We start from the raw sequence: 22,104 nt of genomic DNA, 5'->3' as shown, positions 1-22,104 counted from the left end.
CAGTTAACAGGACATGACAGGGTTGTTTATGTGAGGCAATATGAAGTGGTAAAATGGTCTTTGACTCAAACTTTTCTTCTAAATATGTTATTTCACATGACCTTGTACTATCACTTAAATCAAAAACCATGGAATTTTCAATAGGTAGATAAGTTTCTCACAGTTGGAACCCTCCTTTTTGTTTATCTTGGAATTTATTTTACATTTACCTATGTGATATTGTTTTCACCAAATATGTTCTACTAAAATTCAGGGAACTCTCTCAAAATATTGTTTCTTCTCCCTGCCATTTACATTGGCCTTACCATGTTTCCCATCACTATCTGTTCTGAATGTCACTCTGCCATATCACAGGTGAAGCACACTAGAGTCTGTCAGGGAGAGGTTCAGAGTTCTCTAAATACAAAGGTACCCAAACCCCAATAAATACCAAACCTGAAAAGGGTCAGAATGCAACCTCTGTCTGGTTTTCTTTAGGATCAGCTTGTTACTAGACTTTGGGTAGACTCACATATGCTAATTGTCTTGGCTGTACTCACATTTGTAAAAATAGCACAAGAGAAAATTGATGAACATAGCAAACAGTGGAAGAACTTGCCCACCAACTCTTGCCATCTCTCAGTATTTGTGATTCTTGCACTTATTCTTGTGATATTTGCCAAGTGGACAAAACTGCTTCATATAGCGATGAAAGGGCTTCTCCAGTTGTAAGTCATTTGTCTATATAGGTTGTCAAAGTAAATATTGTAAGATCATTTGCTTATGGTATCACTGTAGATGATGCTAGAAACATTAGGAAAACAAAAATTTCACATCAATATTACTTTTCAAAAACTGAACCTCATTAGAATATTTTGCCTCATTTAGAATATCTTTAAAATGCATTGCCGGAGGAAGATAAACACTGTTGGGAAGGAAAAGTAGAGGATAATAACAGAATGGGAACTTCATGGCTTTACTTAGAAAAATGAAATAATTGGGCCTGAGATGGCTTTTCTATTGTAGCCCTCTCACTCTGCATTCTTACTTGAATGACTGTCAAAATAAACTACAAGTTATCACACCGTATATAATCAGTGTGACATCTGAGGCTCCATAAGAGGCCACTGTTTCTCTAACTTTAGCTAACCAGTGCACTTCCTGTAGCGTGCTTTGGGTTAATTGTCAGAGCCAAAGGGTCTGATTACCCTCTGGCTCCTTTTAGAATCACCCTCTCTCTCTCTCAGCTAGCAGAAGTGGCTAGTGCTGCACTTACATTAATCCAGCATCGAAAAAACCTATTCTTTTGACAAACAGAAACAAGCAAAGAGCTAATGGGGTAGCCATGTCTATTTGAAGAAGCTTTTAAATAATTCTGTAATTGATGATTCCTGATTGCTTGATATATGTATATTTTACACCTTTTCCTTGACAATTAAGCGAAGATTGTGTAGTTTTCATCATGGACTGAAGTGTAGAAGAGAAGGAGAATGAGAAAGAAAGTATTTTTGAGATTTTACAGACAGAACAACTGGGATTTTCACCCTTTTGTGGAGTTTCAAAGTCACTCACACCAGACAGCTTAACTGAATGCATTTTATATTTTAAGTTTCAGACACAACCTCAAAGCAAAGAGGAACCTCTTCAAGGACCTAACAAGAAACAAGCCTGGTAAGTCACTGTCTCACACAGAAAGTTTTGTGTGAAGCAAAACACTAGTAAGAATATATTTTAGGAGGAAATGTTGGGTCCTTAAAACAAGTCTATCCTTTTTATAACCATGACTGTGTAGAGATAATTCTCACGTGGTGGGAGAGGCAATTTGGGGTATTTTGTCAGGCTGCTTTGTGTTATGTTTTCCTTTGGAGGAAAGAGGGTCAGAAAAATATTCTTGGCTCTACCATTTAAATCTGGTCTAGCATAAAGTCACATTGTCAGTGGCTGGGTGGTTGAAGCAGTGAATCATGCTTTTCTTTGAGTATATTTTGAAATATTGACTGGTTGGATCTGCAGAGTTTGCATGAATATAAACTGAGGCATGATTTTTTTTTTTTTTTGAAAACTCAAGCCTATCCTGATTTTAGGAGATCTCATTCCATTTAAAAAAAAAAACTTTGATTTTTGTCCTTTATTTAATAATATCTTTAGTGTTGAAGAGGTGAAACCATAACCAGAGCATTGAGTTGATGACAAAGAATTTATAAATAAAATTGTAACAGCAAAAATATTAGAATAATACATCATGTGTTTCCACAGAAAACCTGGACATTTAAACTTAAAAAAACAGAGGCAGAAAAGACAACATTTTACTCTCTATTAGTCCATAAAAATTGCCTTTATTTTTGTAACCAGACCTGCTAAATTGGCCTTTATACGGTCCTTTGCTCTCATGAAGCAAGTGGGGAAATATCTACATGTGAAATCGTTGCAGTTTATTAAATGTCAAAGAGAAACTTGTTAACCAGACATATCAGATAACCAACTGCCCAGTGCAGAGCAGTTGCCTAGCACAGGAAATTCAATGTTCCCTTTAAGGACAACTGATGACCACACAAAATGCACAGTTTATAAATAATTAGGAAAAAAGATTAGAAAGTGTGTCACTCATGTTATGCTATATGTTCCCCAAAAGAATAAATATTACCATTTGTGTCGTTAATAAGCATGATTAAGCATCAGTGTGTTAGAAACTGTGAATACAATTTCAGCCTAATTCCATAATCTTGGTTAGATAAATGGGCAAGATAGAAGCATAGGAGTGAGATTTCAAGGACAAGCTTTGGGAGAGGGGAGTCCAGAGTGTGTTTGATGTACTTTTTGTGGATATGGACTGAAAAGATCAGTTTCCCAAGAAGCACTCCTGCAGTTAGGAGATGGGATTTTTTTCCCTTCTCTGTCCTGGGAATTTCACTTCCCTGAGATGAGGGAAGGAATGGAGGCTTCTCAGTATCTTTTCTGGATGCTCTCTCTTTGTATGAAAAGTAGGAAATGAAATTCCCATGAAGGATTCTGGCCAAGTTAGAAAAACCCTCAGGAGATCTATGGGATTCTAGAGGCTTCATCCCTGGGTAAGGGTAAGAAGGCCTACCTGACATGAACCCCTGCAATTTTATGCAGAATTGCTGGTGAAAGAACCACTCTTTTGCATAAGGAGAACATTTGAAGAAAAGCACTTGCACAAGCAGAAGGGACAAAGGTCTTTGAACTATAGCTGCCTTTGAAGCTAGGGCTTCCACTACTCTAACACTACACTCCATATCTCAGGATATTCATGAAAAGAACAGTCTCAATTCAAGACCTCTCCGTTTGAGCTTTGTATAGGGTGTCTGTGTATGGAGGGAGAGAAGACAAAATACTTCCTGCCCTTTGCAAATAAATACAGTCAAGCAGTGAAATTTAAGAATGCTATAATTGGGCTAGTCTTGCCCAAGCAATGACAGAAAGGGTTTTGGTCATGAGAGAAAACAAGGCTTATTGGGGTGGCCGCTGATTTCAATCCAGGAGCAGGGAGAAGACCTAAGTGGAGAATCAGAATACTAGAACACTAAGATCACAGTAAGAGAGGGATGTACTTCTAAGGATCAAGGCAAAGAGAGAAATTGGAAGCTAGAAGTAAAGTTGATGATGACTTAAAAGCAGAATAGGGCAGGTTGAAAGGAAGGAATTGTGATGAATGACTCTGAACTGGTTCTGCTAACAGAGAGTTCACTGATGTGCATTGATGTGGTGGCCTAAAGGTGGTCCAACAGATCAGGCAAACTCTCCTCCTCACACTGTGGGAAAGCAAACTCTGGCTAAAATCTTATATGGTGGACTAAAAGTTACCTTAAGAAATCTATTCCATCTCCCTCATTTCATACACATGGAAAGTGAAGCCCAGAGATTATCTTGTGGTCTACCTAACCCAGAGCCATACAGAGAAGGAAATCCTGAGAAATGTGGTTCTCTCTTAGCTAAACTGACATGGTTCAAAGTCACCAAGATGTCTAATGGACTTCTCAAACTTGGCACTACCCTTAAATCTTCTTTGTCTGCAAACATTCTCCATTAGTGGCATCTCTAACCTTCCCCAAACTTCAGAGTCATTCTTGATGTTCTTTTTCTGTCACACCTTGCATTCAATCTTTCAGTGAGTTTAGTCAACTCTGCCTTCAAAAGTATCCAGAATCTGACCATTTGCTTCAAGCCACCATAGTTTCCCACCTGGATGATTGAAGTGTGTCTGCTTCATCACATGTCCCTCCCTGTATATTTTCAACAAAACAGCCAGAATGACCATTTTTAAAGCATAAGTCAGGTCACATTATACTGTTGCGCACACACACACACACACACACACCCTTCCAATGGCTCCTTGTTTCACTTGGAGTAAAAAACAGTCCTGCCAATAAATGACCTCCCCACGATCATCTATCTTACATCATCTCTTCCTAATGTGGTCTCCCTATAGTTCTTCAAATACATCAGGCACATTCCTACCTCAGGGTTCTCATGCTGGCTGCTTTATCTGACTGGAACACGTTTCTCCAGATGTTGACATAGTTTCTCATCTACTTCAAGTCCTTCCTTAAATAACACCTCAGCAATACCTACTTTAGCCATCCTATCTAAAATTACAATCTCCTGTCTCCATCACCACCCTACTTATTTCTATTTCCTAACTAGCTGTGTTTTCAGTACCAATTATTACATTCTAAGATATGCTTTGTGTAGTATTACATTTATTGTCTGCCTCCCCTGATGAGAATACAAGCCCAACAAGGACAAGGTTTTGACTGTTTGCTTATGTGCCTCGGGCTCTAACCCTTACACAGAGTAGGTACTCCATAAATGTTTGTTGTATGAACTGAATGTTATTTGTCTATGCATCTCCCTAATTGGAGGAGGGTAGATCTTTATTTAAAAAGTTATGTTATATATTTCTCCATTTTTAGGAAGCACTCTTTCTATGTCATTCTAGGAAATTTCTACAGAAAAGATAAACTCCCCCATTATTTTAGAGGCTTCAATCATAAGCATCTTCTTTTATTACCTAACTAAATTTTAGCTACAAAAGTTTTCATCCCTGGGGCACTGGGGTGGCTCAGTTGGTTAAGCATCTGACTCTTGATTTCAGCTCAGCTCATGATGTCACAGTCATGAAATAGAGCCCTGCATCAGGCTCCGTGCTGGGTGTGGAGTCTACTTGAGATCCTCTCTTTCCCTCTCTTGCTGCCCCTCCCCCACTCCCGTGTGTGTGTGTGTGTGTGTGTGTGTGTGTGTGTGTGTGTGTGTGACAGAGATGGGGGGAGGGAGGGAGAGGGAGAGAGAGAAGGAGAGAGAGAGAATGCATGTGTGCTCTCTCTCTGTCAAAATAAATAAATCAACATTTTAATTTTTTTAATGTTTATTTATTTTTGAGAGAGGGAGAGACTGAGTGTGAGCAGGGTAGGGGAAGAGAGAGAGAGAGAGAGAGAGAGAGACATAGAATCTCAAAGAGGCTCCAAGCCCTGAGCTGTCAGCACAGAGCTTGATGTGGGGCTTGAACTCACAAGCTGCAAGATCATGACCTGAGCTGATGTAGGACGCTCAACTGACTGAGCCACCCAGGTGCCCCAATAAATCAACTTAAAAAAAAACTTTTCATCCCTTTTGGTCACCCTGGAAGCATGTACATATTAGAAACATACAGATCTTGGGTCACACTTCCCCAGCTGTTTTCTTCTTAGTGTGGTGTTCTGGATCCTTTGACCAAATTTATAGCTTCTATAGTTTCCAGCCCTTGAGAGAGGTTTTAAAGTGGGGAAAAGAAGTTATGTGCAGGAGAAACATGATACTGTTCCCTTTTGCTGCAACAGAGAAGTCTGAAGGAAGAGAAAAACCACTGTTCAATGGGAGGAGATGTTCCTAGAAAGTGAGACAGGTGCTAATGATCCTTGCAATGGTCACAAAACTCAGAAACGATATTCTCTGGTAGCAGAAAGCAGAAGGAGGAAAGGTTTATTCAGGGAGAGTTTGCAGCTTGGAATGAAATGCTATTAACCCTTAAAAAATAACATGTGCCTGTCACGGGTGTCCTGCATCACGTTGTACTTGACTGACATATGTGACTTCCCCTAACTAGACTGAATTCCACTCCAGAGCTGGGATGATGGGTTTTCCTTCTCACCGTCCAGTGCTTGGCCTGGTACTGGAGGCCCAGGGGCAGCTGAATGAACCAAGCTGGGTGAACTGTGAATGAATAAAATGTCTCCTTGATTAGCATTAGGAAAGAAAGAACCATTATTTATGTGTATGTGGCATTCAACTGGGAAAGGGAAGGAGGGTGAAGAGGGAAACTAGCATTTTTTGACAGCTTACTATGGAATTTATGTAAAGTAACTTGTATGGTGCCTTTTGCACACCTGGCATTCATTATATGGTAGCTGTTTTTAATTTAATTTATACTGACTTCATGAGGTGGATGTTATGACCCCTTTTTGCCAAGTGAAGGATCTTCGACTCAGAGAGGTTGTAGACGTTAGAGTCACTTAACTAGTCGTGGAGCAAGGATTCAATCCCAAGACCAGGTACTTTCCCTGATCCTATTGCTTCACCATGACCTTCAAGAAGGACCCCAGGAGCATAATGCAGATGTATATATGCATATGTGTGGGCATAATTCACCATACGCATGGACAGGAAACTGGCAAAAACTGATCCCTGGTGCCTCTTCAGTTCTATTTACAAGCCAGCTGCTGAGCCCTTTGCCTTATTCCTGGATACCCATTCAGTGACTCATATTTTCAGATGTCTTTACTCTCAGCAACCATCATTCCATTATTCACCCTCTCTGAGTTTCAATCTTCTCATCTTTAAAATTAAAATGATTATACCCCCATATGGATTCATTATGAAGATTAAGTGAGAATAAAAGCCAACATTTATTGAGTGCTTGCTATACACCAGACACTGTTCTAAGCACATTATATGGATTAATTTATTAATTCCCACAACTATCCTATGAAGTAACTATAATTGCTATCACTGTGATCATTTAATGAGTGAAGAAGCTGAATATCAGAGATTAAATGACCTGCCCAAGGTGACCCAACTAACAGCAAAGATTCAAACCTGGGCAGTCTGACTGAAATGGCCCTTGTGCCATTTCACCTATGCTGTCTCAATTTACAAAACAAAGATAATATATAAAATAATAAATAATATTAAAATAATAAGATGATAATAAAAAATACCCATCATTTACTAAATGGCAATTTGTGCAAAACAATATGCTTGCTCGCCTACATTGGTCCCTACACTGTAGGCCTTCAGCACTTCACAGAGTTATTATAAGGATAAATAACATGACAAGTGCCCACACATAATAGAGGATGAATAAATATTGTCTGGTTTCCACACGGAGATAACCAGTATTAATATCTTTATATAGAAACTTCTAGACATTATTTATACCTATTTACAAATAATGAAATAAATGTGAATTATTTTGTACATCCTGGGTTTTTTCTACTTTCCAAAATATCATGAACATCTTTCCATGTCAATAAATATTCATTAACAACATGCTTTCTTAGTGAGTTTGATAATCACTCCCAAGTCAGAAAATACTAGTTTTCAAAATCTTAGATATTGCAATGGTTTGTGATCCTCTTTGCCTTTCTAAATATATTTTAGATTATTATTTTTTTAATGTTTATTTACTTTTAAGAGAGAGAGGGAGAGCATGCACGCACAAGCAGGGGAGGGGCAGAGAGAGAGGGAGACACAGAATCCAAAGCAGGCTCCAGGCTCTGAACTGTCAGCACATGGGGCTCAAACTCACGGACCTCAAGATCATGACCTGAGCTGAAGCTGGACACTTAACCAACTGAGCCACCCAGGCATTCATAGATTATTTTGTTTTTAAGTAAGGTTCTGCATCATGAGTTGTTAATTTTCAAAGTGAATGGGTTATTTTATATTTTTCTTTCAAGAATTGAATTTTTAAAAATTTACATGAAGTCTTTAGTTAGTTTCTTTTGAAACACTTAAATGTAATCAGTAGACATTCACAGGGAAAAAAAATCCCCACCATTCAAGTGACAGACCACATGCTTGGGCTTCCAAAGCTGTTTGATTTCTTCTTAGGTGTGCTCCTGGAGATAGCACACCTATAGTTTGAATGAGACATGTACTTTCTGAGACATGTTCTTTTACAGTGTACCATGCAATCCCCACTTATGAAAGTTTCATTTCCTACTCCCTGCACTCCAAAGACTATATAATCTGCACAATGTAGTAAAATGCTACAATATTTTATGATTTTTACAAAATTTTATAACTATTATAAAAAAGCAGACTATCACTCACACGGTTTTACTGGAGCCATACTTCAGGCAAGTTCATGAATGATATGATCTCAATATTTTGTTGGATGAAACATCAGCATAAACTGATAGTTTAGAATTTGAGGAATCTATTTAGGAGATGATAGCAAACAAAGTCCCTCTGTAGCTTAAACCTCGTATTTAGCATTACATTTTTTTCTTTCCCATATACATACATATGTCTGAAGTTTTGATAGCAAATTTTTAGCTGGCCACAATCTCTGCTCACTTTTAAACAAGGAGTTTAATATCTTAAACAGTTTTAGCTTTCAAATGACTTCTCTGAGAAAACAAGCAAACAAGCATAGATTTCTTAGGCAGAAATCATCAAAATAGATAATCAATGTTTTCTTAATAACTCTTAAAAAGATACTAATAGCAGCTAACATTTTTTAAAATATGAAATTTATTGTCAAATTGGTTTCCATACAACACCCAGTGCTCATCCCAAAAGGTGCCCTCCTCAATACCCATCACTCACCCTCCCCTCCCTCCCACCCCCATCAACCCTTAGTTTATTCTCAGTTTTTAAGAGTCTCTTATGTTTGGCTCCCTCCCTCTTTACCCTCTTTTTTTTTCTTCCCCTCCCCCATGGACTTCTGTTAAGTTTCTCAGGATCCACATAAGGGTGAAAACATATGGCATCTCTTTCTCTGTATGACTTATTTCACTTAGCATAACACTCTCCAGTTCCATCCACATTGCTACAAAAGGCCATATTTCATTCTTTCTCATTGCCACATAGTATTCCATTGTGTATATAAACCACAATTTCTTTTTCCATTCATCAGTTGATGGACATTTAGGCTCTTTCCATAATTTGGCTATTGTTGAAAGTGAGCAGCTAACATTTTTATAGCACTTATTTACCGTAGGCACTTTCCTAAGTGTTTTATATACATGTAATTAATTAATATTAATCATATAATTTTCACAACTGTCTTATAAGGTAGGGACTTCAAATGACTAGAAATAAAAATGAAGTTGCTTCAATAAATAAATTTTGAGAAATATAAAATTGCTTTAATATACTCATGGGTGAAAATGGGAATAGTCAACAAATTTGATGGTGGGAAAAAAAGGAATGTGTAACAAAATGGTTTAAATTATTTTTTTCTAAAAAGATATTTTAAGGAACTACTGGATAGCTTGGCCAAAAACAGCTTTTTTGTGTTGTTTGAACTTAAAATCTTCAGGAAAAAAAAACTTGACATTTAAGAAGTCTCTTAAGGGGTGCCTGGGTGGCTTGGTCGGTTGAGCATCTGACTTTGGCCCAGGTCATGATCTCATGGTTCGTGAATTCGAGCCCTGCATCGGGCTCTGTGCTGTCAGCTCAGAGCCTGGAGCCTGCTTCAGATTCTGTGTCTCCCTCCCTCTCTGCCCCATCCCACTCATGCTCTGTCTCTGTCTTAAATAAAACATTAAAAAAAATTAAAAATAAAAGAAGCCTCTTAATCATTTCATGATCTATTTAAGTCAAATTACAATGTTGTACACCCTAAACTTATGCTGTGCTGTATGTCAGTTATATCTCTGTAAAACTGGAAAAGAAAAAAAGAACTCTCTTAGGAGTAAGAGTATCAAAGTTAAGCAAAGAAATATTTGATACAACATACAGTTTGAAAATAAAGAAGGGAGGCATTCAAAGGAAGTTAGTAACTTAATTGCCTGGGCAACTCTTTTATGATAGAACAAAAGAAAGACAAAGGAAAATGTAGTGTATACCATGGGATTTTTCTTGTTGCTGTTTCTTTATTTTGTTCTGTTAACCATAAGGAAGAAAACACTTAGGGTTTGAGAGCAGAGAGGAAGAACAGTAACTTTCTCCTCGAAAAGAAGATTCAGGGAGAGGTCTCCCTCTCTCTCTGCCCCTCCCCTGCTTGCTCTCTATCTTTCTCTCTCTCTCAAAGTAAATAAATAAACATTAAAAAAAGAATAAAGAACTAATAAGCTTTCTTGTCCGGCAAGATTGTTGCATATATAATATATTGTGATATACAAGAATAGATTATATTTCTGATCTTAATAAAAGGCTCAGTGAGTCTTTTCTTAAAGTCAGAACTAGGAAGCTTGAATTCTAGTTCAGAGTATCCAGTACCCAGGTATCCAGTATACATGGATGTTTGAGTTTCTTTAAATCTTGCTCTTTATCAGCTTATGTGGTTATTCAAGAGTTAATAAATATTTTTCCTCTCTTACTATATTTTTAGAAAAGAATAATTGGCTGGATTATAACTAAGTGTATTACTTCTTAGCTGGAAAGTATGCATTGCTCACCTGTGTATCAACCTTCATCCCTTTTTACCTGTGGCAGCTCAGCTTCTTGATTGGAAACATATAACCAGTGTTCTGTGATATTATGTATATACTTAAAACTTTTGTGATAGCACACATTTTCAGGCTTAATATTTTATAAAGGTTTGTACACATTGGGTCAGTGTCCATATGGTAAGCTGAATGTTTTCACATTTCTAATAAAACTGTAGCTTAGAGCTTACTGTTTTCCGAGATTTGTAGGAAACAGCCAGAAAGCAGTGTATGTGACCTGAGATTTGTTTGTTTCCTTTGGCTTGCAGTAGATTTTGGCATCGTGTTCCTCTTTCCTTGGCAGAAGCTGGAAATTAGAACCTTGAAAGGGATTTAAGTGCAACACTTGGGGCAGCTTCCCCCTTTTGAGCCAAGCAAGCCAGCCATTGACACCTGAGGTAGGGTTATGACAGGCTTTCTCCACAGTTAGGACTGAAAGAGTCCAAGAGTGAAGATAATAATCACTTTGCCTTGGACCAATGTTACTTTTGTCCCCTATGGGAACAACTGAGATAACCACATCCCATTTTGAGATCTGTCTCAATCAGCTGTGATTTCTCTTTTAGACAAAAGTGGTGCCAATGAATATTACTTCTGCTCCAGCTTGGATATCATTTTTCTCCTTATTTCAAAGTATCATTTTGAAATGATAATGTAATGAGTAGAGGAAGAAGCTTCTTACTTACTTATTTACTTACTTATTTATTTTACAATTTTTCTTTCTTTAATAAGCTTTGGTCCCTAGAGACCAGTGTCCATAACATCTGTATGTAAACTCAGTTTACCCCCATTTTCATCTCCACTAGCCATGTCTGCAGAGAGCCTGGCTTCCTAGCTTATTCAGAAAAGAAGATATGAAGGACAATCATGCCACAATTTCCCTCTTGTCTGCTTCCAAAGTTACCACCATATGTTTACCCATCTTATTCTCCCTCCTATCTTAGAAGAAAAGAAATCCTTCATTTCTTTCCCAAAACCATTTTTTTCATCTTTGCTAATAATCTCTCTTTTTCCCACCTTCTCTGGGATTTATGTTATTAATTTTTGTACTCAATTTCTCTAGTTTTTCCTTTCTCCCTGCCTATAAATGTGTACAAGTGTTAACCTTGCACAAAAGCCTTCTCTAAGGTCACAGTCTCCATCCAATTACCTCCTCTTTCCTCTGCTTTGTTTCATTGCCAACTTCTTGATAGAGTTTTCTACAATCACTGCTTCCTCATCTCTCGTGTGACTTTCAACTTGATTTCCATCCTCATCACTCAACTGAATTTGTCATAGCAAGGATCATCTGTGATCTCAAATCCAATCTCCTTCTGAGTGGTCAGCTAATTGGACCTTACCGCAGCCCTCCCTTCTGAAACTCCTCCCCTGGATTTGTGAACCAGCTCTCTTCTCCTTTTACTAGTCTCACCCTTAAATGTCACCCATGGTTCTGTCCTGGGGTTGATTTTAGTCAGGATTGAGGAGGTGGCTTGCCCATGGCTCCTACTGTGTTCTTTCCAGTGACGCTTTAAGGCATGGATCACTCATTGGTTTCCATTTTCTCTTCTTCCCTATGGGATTACAGAAATTATAATGTTTCAAAACATCACACTCACATCCAGAAGTTGCTATTTTTGTTTTCCTTCCTGCCTTGCCCTAATAGAGGAAAGAAGATACCTTTGGCAAAGGCCTTGGTCATTCTCTTTGTCATGTTTTGGCTTACTGAAGTGGATCAGAACAAAAAGAGGGTCTTTATGAAAATATGTGAAAACTTGGAGCAGATTTTGCATCTGGACTCTTCAGATGAACTCAAGTGAGCATTTGCACTACATGATGCTACCTTCTGTCCATGTGCCTGTATGAGTCTGGTCTCTCAGTGAAGGACATGGCAGCACATTTCATTCTAGTGAAGAGTCATTGCATAAAGTATTGATGCACAAGTACTGTATCTATTATTTAGAAAATGATGGTATATGTTACAAGTTACACAGTATCTCTTCACTATGAGAAATGTCCAGGAAATCACTCAGTGAAGCTTTCCTGTAGTCTCTGGGTATATTCCCCTTAACAGCTTCTCCAAAGTTAGATGACTCACTTATGCTACAGATTTGTATGTGGACACTGTATTTACTTGCCTACTTCTCATTTCAGCAAAGTCTTTCTTCTTTTTCTACTTTTTTTCTTTTCTGCCCTTCCTTCTTGCTCATGGGACTATTTTACTGGAAACTGTTAAACTCTCCCTCCCCCTAACTGCACATTCAACTTCCTTCTAATGAACAGAGGAAACAGATGACAAAAGTTGTTCACATAGTAAACTGGAAGAGAAAAACTTGTAAAATAGCAAAGAAGTATGAAACATAGTGTAAGATGCATCTCATGACCCCAAGGGAGAAGGAGAGCAGAAAACCTATCACAAAAGCTCTGAGAATTTCCAAGGTCCTCTCTGGCCCCATGGTATCAGTAAAGAGGGAAACTTATGACCCTAGAGAAGTAGTTGAGAGTTTTAAGAGTTTCAAAATTAATTTAATGTTGCATTGTTCACAGGTGTTAATAAAGTTTATTTCTAGCACTCATTACAAGCTCAATGTACTAGGGGTTTTTTTTGAAAGAGGTAAAGATACCGATTTTCTCAGGTTCAAACAGTCACTTGGTTTTCCTTCTTTGACACTTAATTTTTAGAGGAATGTGGACACTTTTGATAATTCTCCAAGGGACATTTATTTACATTCATTCTTTTAGATTGTAAAGAATGATCAGAAGACTCTTTTCTTTACCTTATTTTTTAGTTTTGTATATGCTAGATAGTTTCGAGGGTTTACACTGAAATAAAAGTTTTAATTTAAAATGGAAGTGCTTGGGTGGGAAAGGATTGATCATGCTAATGATATTATATATTGTTTGTTCTTTCATTTAATCTCCAAAAATATTTCCATCCATTTATGCCCAAAGAGAACATTTATTCCTTTGTGTTTAGTTTTGCTTCACATTTCTTTTTGATCAGGGTACTCACTAATTACTGTGGGAGTTTAAACTGCCCAGTCTAATGAAACGCCATCCGGAGTCTTAAACTACATAACATCCATCCTTTTGAATAATCTACAATGTTTGCAACTCAGCTGCAATTTTTTTTTCAGTATCTATTGCTTCTTTAGAAATTGAATGGCAAACAGGAGGGTATCTATCATCTCATAATTCTCTTTCCAGTGGAATGAATCTAGGATTTATGTTTTAGATACATATGAACACAGTTCCAAAATTATCCATCTTGCTGAATAGCAGATGTGAGAACAGACAAAAGAATGTGCAGTTCGGTAGTTTCCTTTTGCTCAATTTATAATGATTTCACTGTAAGCAGTAATAAATAATGAGAATGTTTTTCTCAAACTTTGCCTTGAATCAATTGGAGGGCTTGTTCCATACTGATTGCTAGGCCTCACCTCCAGAGTTTCTGACTCAGTGGTCCTGGGGAAGCCTGAGAATTTGCATTCCTAACAAGTTCCCAGGTGATGCTGATGCTACTTATACAGAGACTGCACTTTGAGAACCACTGCTCTAATTATAATGTTACAACATGAATATTATACATGGTAATTTAAATTAGTTTCTATTTTTGCTTTGGCATATGCAAGAGACACTAAAAGATTAAATGTGGGAATTTCAATTTTTGATGAAGAACACACACTGAGAAAAAATGTATTTTAAAAACCAATGTAGTTAAACCCTGTAACCTCAAAAGTATAACACAGTATGTATAAAACACCTGAGACAAAACGAATCACCTTTTTCTCAGTTATTTGCTGCTATGGACAACTCTCTCTGGTTTTGCCTTTGTAAACAGACCATGAGATTTGATGTCAGATGGCTATTGCTGAGGCCAGATCCATTTATATACAAAGCCTGTCTAATCAGCAGTCCACCTACATTTTCAATCTGGGTGGCCTATTTGACATCACAATATTCAATTAATGGTCATCTGCCCTGATGACAGGATTAAATGAGCACATGCTGATCAAGTGTCAGCTGATCAACAGCCAAATCAAGTGTCTTTCTCTGGACACTTTACTTTTGGAATTTAAACACAATTCAAATTCCCCAAGTTACTATTCAGAGAAATGGTGTAAGAGTGCCCCACAATATGTTTTTATTGGTTTTGCCTGACTTTTAAAAAAAATTTAAATGGTTATGATTTTTGAAGACCACCACTCTTCTTCAAACATTCTCTTTTAATATTTAATATGTGCTAATTCAACTTTTTAAAAGCCCAAGTGTCAAAAGAGATAAGAGCTTGAGGAGCTGTGGCAAGCAAAAGCTCACACACTGTAAAAAAGGTGAGCAAAGATGGCCCCACCATAACTGAACCAGGGGTTTGTCTGTGGAAGCCTATCCAACAGAGGCTGGTAGACGCGTGCCACCAGAGGAAGGAAAGCCCCACAGTGCACATGGACTCTGCTTTTATGGGACTGTTAGCTCTGACTATTGTTATGCAGAGGCTTATGAACAATGGAATTGCTTTGAGTATTAAACACACATAGTAGCAGAAGTACCCACATATTTTTCTTTCCAAACATTTGGTCCCCTGTAACATGCAGCTTGGGGCTACAAGAGCTAAACAATCCCTACTGTATAGACCTGGGTCTATGTTAACTAAGTAATCTTAGGGGAAAACCTGGGAAAACAAATCAGTAACATTGCATTTGGTTATGATTGTCAAGCATGTTCTTTCTTTGAGCTGCCTCATCTGGATCGCTTCCCTTCCCCTCTCAAGCAGATATGGAGTGCTGGTGTAACAGCTGCCACCAGGGAGAGGCACAGAGAGCCAGGAAGTCCTTTTAGCCTTTGCCTCTTTCCCTCCCTTCATTTTTGATCCCTATTGTTCTACCTCCTCATTCTCCCTTACACCCTTGCTTCTTCTTCTCATATATAAAATGACTATGAAGTCATAAACTGGTTGTTCAGCTGCATATGAGAAACCTTTTATTTTATAGCTATGACTAGAATAGACCTAGTCTGTTATATTTTCCAGCTTATTCAACCTCACCTGTTTCTCTATTTTTCTCTTTATTCTTTTTTCTCAATCTTAAACTGAAGTCTCCTCTAGTTTTCCCACAAAATTTTCAGGTTCTTTTTTCTTTAAGTTTATTTATTTTGAGAAACAGAGAGAAGGCACAAGTTGGGGAGGGGCAGAGAGAGAGGAGAGAGAGAATCCCAAGCAGGCTTTGCACTGTCAGTGCAGAACCTGATGCTGGGCTTGAACTCATGAACCATGAGACCATGACCTTAGCTGAAGTCAGGCACTCAACGGACTTAGCCACCCAGATGCCCCCAGGTTCCTTTCTTTATTGCCCAGTGGTGTGTGCTCAAAACAATGTAACTCTTAATACTACTGTCTCCAAAATGTAGCTTAAAAACAGCTATATGCAAACACCACATGCAAAAGCCAATATATATATGATTTTTTATTTATTATTCTAATTATTTTTAATGTTTATTTATTTATTTTGAGAGAGAGAGAAAGCATGAACAAACAGGAAGTGCAGAGAGAGGGACAGAGAGAGAGAGAGAGAGAGAGATGCCCAAGCAGGCTCTGCAGCTGTCAGCACAGAGCCTGATGTGGGGCTCAAACCCACAAACCATGAGACCATGACCTGAGCCAAAACCAAGAGTCAGATGTTTAACCTACTGAGCCACCCAGGCTCCCGCTAGTAGGCATTAAATTATTAATTGATTGATTGTATCTCTGTACTACAAGTTTAATGATGCAAAAACTGAAATATTGTAGCTATATTTTTATAAGTGTTCTCAGCCAAATGGTTTATTTAGTAAACTGCATTATAACAAAATTTCTTAGGTTTGACAAAAGGATAAATTATTTACTGCAGGCAGCAGTTGCTTACGTTAAACTTTTTACAAACTTCTCCATCAGAAGCAAGCAGGTAATCTAAAGTCAAGCGATTTTGATAGATAGCATTGTGCATTTTGGTTTGCTGCTTGGCTAGTAAGTTAAGAGCTCTGGCAGTTTTATTGGTTATAATTTATTATAGCTGCTTGTAGTCTGATTATGTGGTTTAGCATGTAAATGGGAGTGCCGTAGCCCCAGGACCTATCCTCTGCCCAGGTGACAGGGCCATAATATTGGATTATACTCTCAGAGGCCATTTATTATCTTTTTAACTGTCAATTTGTAAGGCACACTGTTTTTTTTTTTAGTCTCCCTGTCCCCACACACTTGAACCCCCAAAAGTTTTCCTCTAAGTGGGAGCAGGAAGAAAGATGGACAAATAGTTTCCAGCACATATGACCCTGACCAGCCTGAGGGAAGTACTGTATAGGCTGTCCTTCCACATAGCTAGTATAGTCTACCTGGGGCCTGCCATTTGATGGCTGCATTGACATTGTCTCAGGCCTCTCAGAGAGGAGAGAAGTTAGACAAGGGGGCAGGGGGAATCCGGTTCTAGAAGATCTGGGGTCCCCCACCACTGGGTTTGCCAGGCAGTTGAGTTACAAAATCTTTGACCTAAGCATGTTAAGTTTTTATTTATTTTTATTTATTTTTATTTTTTAGATATAATTTATTGTCAGATTGGTTTCCATACGCTACCCAGTGCTCATCCCAACAAATGCCCTCCTCCCTGCCCATCACCCACTTTCCCCTTTCCCCCAACCCCTTAGTTTGTTCTCAGTCCTTAAAAGTGTCTTATGGTTTGCCTCCCTCCCTCACTGTAACTTTCCCCCCCTTCCCCTCCCTCATGATCTTCTGTTAAGTTTCTCAGGATCCACATATGAATGAAAACATATGGCATCTGTCTTTCTCTGTATGACTTATTTCACTTAGCATAATACCCTCCAGATCCATCCATGTTGCTACAAATGGCCATATTTCATTCTTTATCATTGCCAAGTAGTATTCCATTGTGTATATAAAGCACATCTTCTTTATCCATTCATCAGTTGATGGACATTTAGGCTCTTTCCATAATTTGGCTATTGTTGAAAGTGCTGCTATAAACATTGGGGTACAATTGCCCCTATGCACCAGCACTCGTATATCCCTTGGGTAAATTCCTAGCAATGTTATTGCTGGGTCATAGGATAGTTCTATTTTTAATTTTTTGAGGAAACTCCACACTGTTTTCCGGAGTGGGTGTACCAGTTTGCATTCCCACCAACAGTGCAAGGTGCCCATTTCTCCACATCCTTGCCAGCATCTATAGTCTCCTGATTTGTTCATTTTAGCCGCTCTGACTGGTGTGAGGTGATATATCAGTGTGGTTTTGATTTGTTTTTCCCTGATGAGGAGTGATGTTGAGCATCTGTTCATGTGCCAGTTGGCCATCTGGATGTCTTCTTTAGAGAAGTGTGTATTCATGTCTTTTGCCCATTTCTTCACTGTATTATTTGTTTTTCAGGTGTGGAGTTTGGTGAGTTCTTTATAGATTTTGGATACTAGCCCTTTGTCCGAGATGTCATTTGCAAATATATTTTCCCATTCCATCAGTTGCCTTTTAGTTTTGTTGATTGTTTCCTTTGCAGTGCAGAAGATTTTTATCTTGATGAGGTCCCAATAGTTCATTTTTGCTTTTAATTCCCTTGCTTTTGGAGATGTGTCAAGTAAGAAATTGCTGAGGCTGAGGTCAGAGAGGTTTTTTCCTGCTTTCTCCTCTAGGGTTTTGATGGTTTCCTGTCTCACTTTCAGGTCTTTCATCCATTTTGAGTTTATTTTTGTGAATGGTGTAAGGAAAGTGGTCTAGTTTCATTCTTCTTCATGTTGCTGTCCATTTCTCCCAGCACCATTTGTTAAAGAGACTGTCTTTTTTCTGTTGGATACTCTTTCCTGCTTTGTCAAACATTAGTTGGCCATACATTTGTGGGTCTAATTCTGGAGTCTCTATCCTATTCCGTTGGTCTATGTGTCTGTGTTTGTGCCAATACCCTGCTGTTTTGATGATTACAGCTTTGTAGTAGAGGCTAAAGTCTAGGATTGTGATGCCTCCTGCTTTGGTTTTCTTCTTCAATATTACTTTGGCTGTTTGGGGTCTTTTGTGATTCCATACAAATTTTAGGATTGTTTGTTCTAGCTTTGAGAAGAATGCTGGTGCAATTGTTATTGGTATTGCATTGAATGTGTAGATTGCTTTGGGTAGTATTGACATTTTAACAATATTTATTCTCCCAATCCAGCATGTTAAGTCTCTTTTTTGTTGTTTTTTTAATTTTTTTTAACGTTTATTTATTTTTGAGACAGAGAAAGACAGAGCATGAATGGGGGAGGGACAGAGAGAGAGGGAGACACAGAATCGGAAGCAGGCTCCAGGCTCTGAGCCATCAGCCCAGAGCCCGACGCGGGGCTTGAACTCATGGACCGCGAGATCGTGACCTGAGCCGAAGTCGGACACTTAACTGACTGAGCCACCCAGGCGCCCCTAGCATGTTAAATTTTTAACAGAGACGACAATGAACTTTTCCCCCACCAGGCAAGACAGTTTTTTCCAATAATTACATTTGCGAGGAGCCAAACCCTAGTAGCAGGACTGGGGTATTTTGTTTTACTATAAGTTGTGTGGGGATCTAATTTTCTTTTTTTTTTTCCATTGTTTTCAATATATGAAATTTATTGCCAAATTGGTTTCCATACAACACCCAGTGCTCATCCCAAAAGGTGCCTCCTCAATACCCTCTAATTTTCTAGTCTCTGTGGCCATTGTTTTCCTATATTGGCATCAACAAAGCATCCTATCCCTAAAAGGAAGGTGAGTACTACCAGAAACCTCTCACCACACTTCCAACCAGCCAGGGTGGACTCTGTCAATCTAGAGCAAGAATCACAATAACAGTGAGACACAGGGGTGACATTGCATCACAATAAGGAAACAGATATAGAAAATAAGGGCAGTCTTTTGTTTCACCATACCATCGATTCCTCAAGCTTCTGCCATGCGTAGGTTAGCCAGCTTCCAGAGTGACTAAAGCAGGGCTGCAGTATACCAGAGCCTCTGGAGTTGCAGCATGCTTCTGTATGGTCAGTTTGCACGGTGTTGATGGATCAGGAGTACACTCCCAGTTCGAGATGCCAGCTTCACTCTGCTGTGGTGAATCCAGGGACCCACCTCAGTTACCTTTACTGCAGTAGGAGTGGACAAAATGACAGTGAATGGGCCCTTCCAGAGAGGTTTTAGGGGTTGGACATTTCATTTGTTTATCTATATTGCATCTCCTGGTTTAAAGGGGTCAGTATCTGTGTCAGAGTTACAGGTAATCATTCCCTAACCCAGTGGTGTAAGGTGGTTAGGGTAGAGCCAAGGGCCCACATCTGTTACCTTAGGGTTAGATTGCCTATCTCATTTAGATCTCCCTTTAATACTTGGTAATGGTGGGGGGGGGTGCCCATAAAGGATTTTATAAGGGGAGAACCCCATCTGCTTTTTTAGCCTCCCACTTGCAGCTGCAGTCTGCCTCCCTAAAGGTCCCTATCTCTCCCTGCCTAATGTTAACCCTTTCCCTATTTATTTCTCCCCTGGAATACGGCCTATAACTGCTCTTAGGGAAAAGGGATGATGACTGTTCTGGCTTCTTCAAACTGATAAGGGATGGTGTAGAATTACAGCAGTTACAGTCTACCCAAGGGTCAGTTGAGTCGCCCACAGTATGGTTCTACAGGAAGGCCACCAGGCATGAGGCAGCATAAACTTTAGCAGAGAAAAAGAGAAAAACACAACGATTATACTGACCAACAAGATGGCATCATAAGATAATGTCCACAGTTTCCAAATCTGTCAAACAATCTAGGAGAGACCCTGACTTTGTACACAACATATGCCAGGGAATCTCTCATAACCCAGCTGATGGAGGAGCAGGAGTATTAATTAATGGTGGCTCTATTTTCAAGAGTTTGACCCTAACTTAATTTTTAAAAATGTTTTTAAAGCATCTAATGCTTGTGAGGTGTTATTTAGAGTTTTGCCTAGTATAACCAGAAGCCAACCAGTTGGCTTTATTTTGAGGTGTAAAACTTTTCCAAGAGCCAGGAGTTCTATTAGAGAAAGAGTCAAGGCAGGCATTTACCATTATTAATTTGCAATTTTTTAGGTAAGCCTGGATAGCCTTCAGTTCCTTGATTGCCTGGGAGAGAAAGTTTGTGGTTGAGAGGATTGTTTTTAACACACTTCTTTTCTTTATTATTATTAAATTTATTTATTTTTAAGAGACAGAATGAGGCAGAGTACAAACGGGGAAGGGGCAGAGAGAGAAGGAGACACAGAATCCGAAGCAGGCTCCAGGCTCTGCGCAAGCGTTCAGCACAGCCTGACACAGGGCTCGAACCCACGAACTGTGAGATCATGACCTGAGCTGAAGTTGGACACTTAACAGACTGAGCTACCCAGGTGCCCCTAGAGAGGATTGCTTTTAAGACTTACTTTACAGGCTGATACTACTTGCTGAACTGTCCTTGACAATTTTTTTTTTTTCAGTAAACATTCTTTGGGCCATTTGGTAAGTTTTGTGACTCCTTAAATGAAAGGTCTGATGCTGTGTTTTAATGATCTTTTAGCTCTGTGAGCTCAGTCATAGTAATTGCCCTGCTCTGTTTATAACCATTTTAAGGGCTGGAGACAGTGTCTATGAGTCAGATCCTAGTTTATTTTCTTGGGAGAGTAGGTGGGATTGAGTCTCCTTTAATGATTGATATAGCAGGCAAACTGTTTTCTGAACCCTGGTATTTATAGCCTGTAATATCCAGTAATTCCCCAAAACTCATACAATTGTTTATTTGTTCTGGAGTTAGTAGTACTATAGTCTCTAATTTAGTTATAATGTCCCTTCCTAGCAAGGGAGTAAGGCTCTCTGGGATTATCAAGAAAGAATGAGAAAAAATTAGTTTTCCCCATATGTATCCCAGAGGCTAACAGAAAATTTTAGTTATAAATTTTCTCGAGATGCCTCTAATTGTCATGCTGTGTTTGGATAGTTGGCTTGGAGTGGAAAGGACAGAAAAGGTAGCTCTAGTATCAAGAAAGAAGTCAACCAGTTTTCCTTCTATATTTAGAGTCATCTGAGGCTCTGGGTTTCTGATAGACAGTTGGTTTAAGGGAGCCACTGTGAAGAGCCCCAGGCCCCCGTTTGTCCCTTCCAGGGGCATTGGTTATCTGAGCCCTCACAGACAGAGGTCCCCAAAGGCATTCAGATCTCCAGTGATTGTCTCCACACAAGGGGCATGGCTTATGGGGTTTTCATTTTGGTTGTCCCCTCTGAGGATGTTCTCATTTTTAATGCTCTGAATGGCCATATAAATGACACTTGGTGCCAGGACCTCGAGAAGTCCGGTTTGACATAGTACATAAGGCCACAACTAAGGCCTCAGATATTTTTTTAAAGCCCCCTTTTCTGTTTGTTTGTTTTTTTATTCTCCTTTTGATCTTCATTGTAATACATCCAATTGGCAGCTCATAAGAGCTCCTCCAGGGTTCCTTCTGGACCAACAGCCAGCTTTTGC

The 22,104-nt window shown here is 38.9% G+C and overlaps 1 protein-coding gene across 7 annotated transcripts in view; it reads left to right on the top strand.

Annotated features, from left to right (window-relative positions):
• PSD3 (pleckstrin and Sec7 domain containing 3) overlaps positions 1 to 22,104 on the top strand; it is a 780,457-nt gene that overhangs the window by 4,137 nt on the left and 754,216 nt on the right. For 2 of the 7 annotated variants that reach the window (XM_053216461.1, XM_053216462.1), the window contains one exon: positions 1,589 to 1,650. The gene's annotated coding sequence lies outside the window, so the exon portion shown is untranslated. Of the gene's footprint in view, positions 1 to 1,228; positions 1,651 to 22,104 lie in introns of those variants that run through there. The other 5 variants (XM_053216464.1, XM_053216466.1, XM_053216463.1 and 2 more) reach the window with 3 other exon arrangements.

This window comes from Acinonyx jubatus, chromosome B1, assembly GCF_027475565.1.
Source record: "Acinonyx jubatus isolate Ajub_Pintada_27869175 chromosome B1, VMU_Ajub_asm_v1.0, whole genome shotgun sequence".
NCBI lineage: Eukaryota > Metazoa > Chordata > Mammalia > Carnivora > Felidae > Acinonyx > Acinonyx jubatus.
This window is presented reverse-complemented; position numbering and strand designations above follow the sequence as displayed.